Source organism: Panthera tigris, chromosome B3 (genome assembly GCF_018350195.1).
Source record: "Panthera tigris isolate Pti1 chromosome B3, P.tigris_Pti1_mat1.1, whole genome shotgun sequence".
Classification (NCBI taxonomy): Eukaryota; Metazoa; Chordata; class Mammalia; order Carnivora; family Felidae; genus Panthera; species Panthera tigris.
Genome location: NC_056665.1, coordinates 50,471,655 through 50,479,338, shown reverse-complemented (window position 1 = coordinate 50,479,338; position 7,684 = coordinate 50,471,655). Strand labels below are relative to the sequence as shown.

At 35.3% G+C, this 7,684-nt stretch overlaps 2 pseudogenes; both read right to left on the bottom strand.

The window, feature by feature from the left end:
• Positions 1 to 3,102: 3,102 nt before the first annotated feature.
• Positions 3,103 to 4,031, bottom strand: LOC102968076 (annotated as a pseudogene).
• A 3,265-nt stretch (positions 4,032 to 7,296) lies between these two features.
• Positions 7,297 to 7,474, bottom strand: LOC122239765 (annotated as a pseudogene).
• Between the last annotated feature and the right edge of the window lie 210 nt (positions 7,475 to 7,684).

Sequence of the window (7,684 nt, the reverse complement as noted above, 5' to 3'; positions counted from 1 at the left end):
GAATATGAGTGGGATAAAAAATTACTAAATAGAAGTCATCTGAGTTTGAAAATTCCATGCATTCATTGACCTTTATAAATGGCATGGATGTGGGCGCCTGGGTGGCTCAGTTGGTTAAGCGGCTGACTTCAGTTCAGGTCATTATCTCACAGTTCGTGAGTTTGAGCCCCACATCGGGCTCTGTGCTGACTGCTTAGAGCCTGCAGCCTGCTTTGGATTCTGTGTCTCCCTCTCTCTCTGCCCCTCCCCTACTCATGCTCTGTCTCTCTTTCTCAAAATTGAATAAACATTAAAAAAATTAAAAAAAATATATAAATGGTATGGATGTGGGTATTTAGGTGGAATTGAAATGGAAATAAGATCTAAATAGATTGGGGGAGGAAGGGTGCAGTTATGGGGGATGAAGGCTGAAATAAGGCTTGGGAGCTGATATTACAGAAATACAAACAATGGTATCCAAATAAATGGCAGGCAGAAAGGGAAAATACCAAGTTAGTTTTCAGAGATAGATAAATATTATTTTGGTGCACTGGAATTGTGTTAGATGGAATATTACTTAAAGCAAGTAAATTATTGACTGAGCCATTAACTTTGTTTTATAGAAATATCTGCAGTAATGATATTTATTATCCTGATAAATATCCTGTGTATAGTTAAGGGCAGACAACCAGCAGAACAGTATCAAATATTAGCAAATTTCAGTGCATCATCACTGATATTTCCAACTGTGGTTTGTATTAAGAGTGTAGAGCTTGGAGAGTGAGGAGATCTTTGGAGAAATGGCTGATACCAATTCTAGGCCAGGAAATGCACTAAATGTGTCTAGAATATCTTGGCATATTGAAGGATAGGGGAGTTATTAGAGACAACTGGGTTCATGTCTAATGGACACCAGAGGCAATTTGCAGGGGTTTGCACTTGCCAAAAATGGGATAATATTGGCAACAAAAAGAATAATAATGATAATGGATTGAGACACATAAAATATATTAAAATCCATTAGTTATTAATGATACTTGCACACAAAAATTCTCATTAGTCACCTTTGAATATGCTATGGAACCAACACTTTATTCTGAAAACTGGTAAATGAAGTGAAACAATCAAGCATTTATATCACATTTCTTATATCAATAGTATTTAAGGGTGCCAAATAGTTAATTAGGGTAGACCTTCTAAAAGAATTCTAGTGAATAAATAGGGAAGCAATGGTAGAATTAGAATATCACCATCGAACTCCTAATGAAATAATGGATTTAGGCCATGATCATCAGTGGCTATTAAAACTATTAGGTGAATTTCTTATAGGCAGCTTTGTAATGGTAGAGCAGGCTGGTAACTGCAAACCCACTGCCCGTTCTTGATGTAACAAAAAGAGAAACAACTAGATATTGTGTGCTTCCTAATGGAACTACACAACACTCCTGTAGAATAGTCATGCCATAAATCTGGGCTGAGTCTGATCAAGCCTTTAGCTTTCCAGAAAATATAAGAGCCAGGAGAATGTATGAAAAGTCCGCAGAGGGAAACAATCAGCAAAGTTTAAAAGGTGGAAATCTACAACAAATCTTTCACAAATAAAATTATGAGGGAAGAAAAACTGTGAGAGAAAATTTAAAGATTAAAAGATATGTAACAGACTTTGGGTTTCAGTTCTGACAAGGAAAGATCTAGGAAATCATCACTCTCATTCTTAAAATAAGAAAATAATGTTGAAAAAAAGACCCATTAGAGAACTGAGGTTATGGGGCAACTGCCACCCCCAAATCTGGAGAGACAGGTGAATACAGAGAAACTTAGCCAAGATCAGCTGACATGGAGCAGAAAGCACTAAAGCCATAAAAAGTTAAAAGCATTTAAATGATAAGTTTGATGAATTCCCGAAGGCTCCTGTGGACAAGGTCAAGAGTGAGAAAGTGCCATAGTCCCAGGCTTAGAGGATCCCCATACTTTTAGAAGTTTTACTTCCAGAATTCTACCACAGTTTCTAGGTATAGGTCTGGGGGGGGGGGGAAACACAACCTTTTGGGTAGGATAAGGAAAAATTAATAATTTTGAATTATGCTCCTGGGAAAAGCAACCATTTGAAATACTCCCAGAGTAGACTTCATGACAAAGGGCTGTCCTCCTTAATTGAAACAAAATAAAATACTCGACCCACGGGCAAGGAAATAATAAGCCAACTTTAGCCCCTCTGGCTTTTCTGCCTCACGTAAAAGGAGAAAAAAAAGAAGCTAAGGAACATTTATGAAGGTCACAGCCCAGGGACATATACTGTTAAAAGACCCTTAAAGGAGTAAAAGCCTGACATATAAGATTATCGAACACTCCCCCTTCCCATACCTTATCATCACATCAACAGGATGTCAGTATAATAACAGTGGATTACAACTGAGAAAGCTGCAAGACACAGACTCGATTTAAGAAATTGTACTTAAATTTCTTTTGGGGGAGAACCACCTCTCCCCCAAAAAAGAAGGGAACTTAGAAGACACGAGAAAAAATCAAAGCTTTGTCAGCTACAACTACAGCAAACCTTCAGCACAGTCCAACTTGCTAGATCAACGTAAAACCTCACACAACAGCCCTGTTTATTTCAATTCCCATTACTCAGTGTATCATGTCCTGCTTTCAACAAGAAATTGCAAGGCATTCTTTTTTTTTTCAGCTTTAAAATGTTTTAATTTCACAATTAAAAAAAAGTTTATAAGACTCAAAGTAAATAGAAAGGCAGCTTTCAATCACAAACGGATGAGAGGAGTCATTCAAACTGTATTGTGGAAGCATATTTAAGGCAATTTAAGCAATTTAAGGCAACACACCTCAATGTTAGACATAAATAATTTTAACTATGCTGTCCATTCTGGGTTTTCTATCAGATCTGCATATATATGACACTTGTGGTCAACTTTTAAGATTGGTAACGTCGATTTGAAACTCCTTGTATTTTGGGTACAGGTTTTACTGTTATAAATACCGTTACAAATAGAAGATGTCACCTAACAAAACAGTAGTCCTCAAAGATCTCTTTGTCCTGTGCTCATACACGTGTAATCTGCTTGCTAATTTACCTTCTCGTAGTTACTCTTCAAATTGTAGTCATTATGAATTGAGTTCCCTGTGCATCTCACCCGTCTCCTTTATCTCAGCCTTCTCATACTTTGCCATTCTGTTCTTTCTGAAAATAACCAGCACGAGTCCAGCAATAACTGCTAATATCACAATCACAGTGACAGCAATAATACCAGCTTGTAGTCCTTGCATTGAAAATTCAGGTGGTTTTTCATCCATATAGTAAATTTCAGTTTGACCAGGATCCAGATCCAATTGTTGCCCATTTACCCTCAGGCCCATTCTATTGGAATGGAACAAAGATTAATTTGTAACATTTTTTTTTCAAAATAATAAGCCATGTCAGCTATGAGATGAGAATGAGTTTTCTGGCATGAATTTTGCATCAGATCAATAGTGATAAGATCATTCTCACACAGAATATTTTTGATGTATTTTGGATCCAGTAGATAGTGAGTTGGGATTGCTTCCTTAAGCATACATAGTCTTCAAACTTTGAACATCTTGAGGTGTTTCTCTTGTTTGTATTTTAGTTCAGTGATGATCCAGTAGGTCCTCACTCGTTCGGAGTAGAACTTCTCAGTTCTTCTGACCTCAACAGTGTTCACATTCCAGCACATGGTGGTGCCATTGTACTGCTTAGCTTTAAAGAGCTCCTTCTCATCACTGTCAGGATCATAGAGCCCATTGTTATTCTGGAAAGCCCTTCAGGCCTTGCTCTTCTCCCAGACTTTGAGCCAGTCATTTCTGCCTTCATCACCAAACATTTCGTTGCCAGTTTTGAGCGAATAATGGAATTTTGTGTATCAGTTGAAGCACACTCACACTGACCATGTGTGTTCAAAGACCAGTCTGGGCAGTTTGTAGTTTTCACAGACACATTCTTTCTGAGCTGTGGCCGCTGTCATGGTGGCCACTGTGAGTAGGATTCCGAATGTGAGGACCTAGGGATGTGCCATACTGTGCGTGTGTGCAAGGCATTCTAAAAGGCAAGAAAAAGAACAGTCTAAAGAAACAAAGCAAGCATCAGAGCCAGGCTCCAATGTAGCACAAATTTTAGAAATATCAGATAAGGAATTTAAAACAACTATGATTCAGTGATTAATATGTGAAGTGGTCCAGTGGGAGAAGGACAGCATGAAAAAAAAAAAGATGAGTAATGTAAGTAAAGAGAAACTAAGTAGAAATCAAAAAGGAATATTAAAAACCAAAAACACTGTGACAGAAATGAAGAATACCCTTTATGGCTTCACCTGACTGGACATAGCCAAGGAAAGAATCAGTGAGCTTGAAGATAAATCAGTAAAATTTGAAGTAAAAATTGAAGATAAATCAGTAACATATACATAATTGGAATACTAAAAGGAGAGGAGACAAAAGAGCAGAACAAATACTTGAAGGAATGGTTGAGGTTTTTGAAATTAATAACAAAAAACAACTACAGATCCAGGAAACTTAGAAAACACTAAGCAAGACACGCACACACACACACACACACACACACACACACACACACACACACATGACAGATCATATTCACAAGGCCTAAAATCAAAGATGAGAAAATTTTGAAAGAAGTCAGAAGAAAGAAAATACCATTAAATAAACAGTAATAAAAATCACAGTGGCATGAGCCAGAATGCATACACGCAGAAAGAGATTAGAATAAAATATTTACCATGTTGAATGAATAAAAAACACCAACTTGAAATGCTGTGTTCAATAAATTTACCTTCAAAAGCGAAAGAGAAACAAGAACTTTCTCAGAAAACTAAAAGCTAAGGGAATTTGTCAATAGTATACCTGCCCTGTAAGAACTGTTAAAGAAGTCCTTCAGAGGAAAAGAAAATGATACAGGTCAGAAACTCAGATCTACATGAAGAAACAGTGCATTGGAAATGAAAAAACAGTAATTGAAAAAAATGTCTTATTCTTAATTGTGTTAACAATTGTTCAAAATAATAATTGTAGCAACGTTAGATGATCATGGCATATGGGTAAGTAAAATGAATGACAGCAATGTTACAAGGGATGGAAGGGAGGACTTGGGAATACTTTTATATGGTACCTTCACAACCTGTGAAGTGGCATATTATTTGAAAAGTAAACTCAGATGAGCTGTAAGTATATGTATATTATACACTGTAGGGTAACCACTAAAAGCGAAAAAAGAAGTGTAATTTATTTGCTAACAGAGGAGAGAAAATGGAATCATGTGAAATATTCAATTAAAAATAGAGAAATGAGAAAAAGAGATTTTAAAAAAGGAGCAAAGCACAATTGGGATGTATAGAAAACAGTTAAAAATATGGCATATATATTTTTTAATTTTTTGCATGTCTTTATTTTTGAGAGAAAGAAAGAGACAGAGTACTAGCAAGGGAGGGGCAGAGAGAGAGGGGGACACAGACTCTGAAGCGGACTCCAGGCTCTGAGCTGTCAGCACAGAGCCCGACGTGGGGCTTGAACTTATGAACTGTGAGATCATGACCTGAGCCGAAGTCAGAGGTTTAACCGACTGAGCCACCCAGGTGCCCCAAAACATGACATATATTAATTCAATTGTATCAATAGTCATTTTAAATGTGAATGTTCTAAATACATCAATTAAATGACAGAGACTTTTGTGGTAGATAAAAGCACAAGGCCCAACTATATGTTGTCTATAAGAAACTCACTTCAATGAAAGAGGTACAGATAGGTTAAAAATAAAGAATGTGAAAGGACCTATAATGACAACACTAATCAAAAGAAAGATGGAATAGTTAGGTTAATTTCAGACAATCCAGACTTAAGAACAAAGAAAATTACCAGGAATAAGAGGGCATTACATAATGGTAAATCATTCAATTTTTCTAAGATGGCATAATAATACTTAAAATGTTTGCTTCTTACAAAAGAGCATCAAAATATATAAGGCAAAAGTGTTACGATTGCAAGCAAATATAGACATTAAAAATTCTATGAACAACTTCAACATCCTTTTTTCAGTAATTGATACATCCAACAGGCAGAAAATCAATAAGGGTAGGATTGAACTATACAATACCAACAATCAACTGCATCCAAATGATATTTATAGAGTATTTACTCTAATATCAGCATATACATATTCTCAAGCTCATGGAACATTCACCAAAATGGGTTATGTTCTAGACCATAATATACACTTTAAAATTTTAAATAATGGAAATTATCCAAAATGTGTTCTCAGACCAAATGGAATCAAACTGGAAATCAATTTAAAAAAATACAAATATAGGTTACACAATACATAAATAAATAACATATCAAAGAAATGTCTTAGAGATAGTAAAATATTTTGGACTAAATGAAAATAAAAATACAACTTATAAAAATTTGTGGGTTACAGGAAGAGCAATACTTAGAGGGAAATTATAGCACCAAATGCACATATATTAGAAAATAAGATATATCTAAAATCAATTTAAACTTCCACATTAAGAAAGTATAGAAAGAAGAATAATATAAGCCTAATCCAAGTAGAAGGCAAGAAATAATAAAAATTAAAGCAGATATCAAATTGAAATTGAAAATGTTAATTTAATAAAAATTTTTAAATAAACTAAAAGCTGATTCTTTGGAAAACTTTCTTTGGAAAATTTATAAACCTCTAGCCATCCAGAGTAAACAAGAAAAAAAATGATACAAATTACTAATATCAGAATGAAAGAGGTGGTATCACTACTGATATCATGGACATTAAATGGATAATAAATATTATGAACAACTCTATGCCTACAATTTTGAATACTTAGATGAAATGGATCGATTACTTGAAAAATACTACAGGAGAGGGAAAAACTACTTCTTCTACTCATTTGAGGTCTCAACTGGAGCTCTGTAACAAAACACAAGAGAAAAGCAGTACGTTTTTGAACCTCTATACCTCATATTTACAAGGAAGAAACTCAGAGATGAGTAATTTAAAGAAGTGGTTTAGAGCTCCAACTTATATAGCATCTTATCCAAAAAACAATACAGGTTTTAGAAGAGTGACAAGACAAAGAAAAATAGTCTTATGCTTCCAGGGTGGCAAACCATAGGAAGGCAAATATATGAGGGGAAACTAATAGAGTAAGGTTTTTCTTCTGACTCCTTTGCTGCCATTCTGAGCTGATCAGAGTCTCTGTTCATCTTCAAAAAAAGAAAATATATATCCTACATTTAGGGAGAAAAAGAGAGCTTTTCCTGTTTACTGCTTAATTGCCTTTAGCTCAAAATAATTCTTATGTCAAAGAGATATGTTTTAGGGTGACATATTCTGATTTTCTTCAACACAAACTACCAATATGCACACACCACAGAATAGATAATCTATTAGCAATAATCGCGCCTCGGATAAACCTCGTTGGCTACGATACTGCCACTGCGCAAAGCTCAGAATAGATCATCTAAATAGGCCTATGTTGAAGTAATTGTATCGAGAATTTATAACCTTCAAAAAGGAAGGCACCAGGCCCAGTTGGTTTCACTGATGAATCATCCTACCAACTATTTAAGGAAGAAATGATACCAAGTCTCTACATTCTCTTTCAGAAATAAGCAGCAGAAGGAATAATTCTTAGTTCATTCTATAAGGCCAGCATTA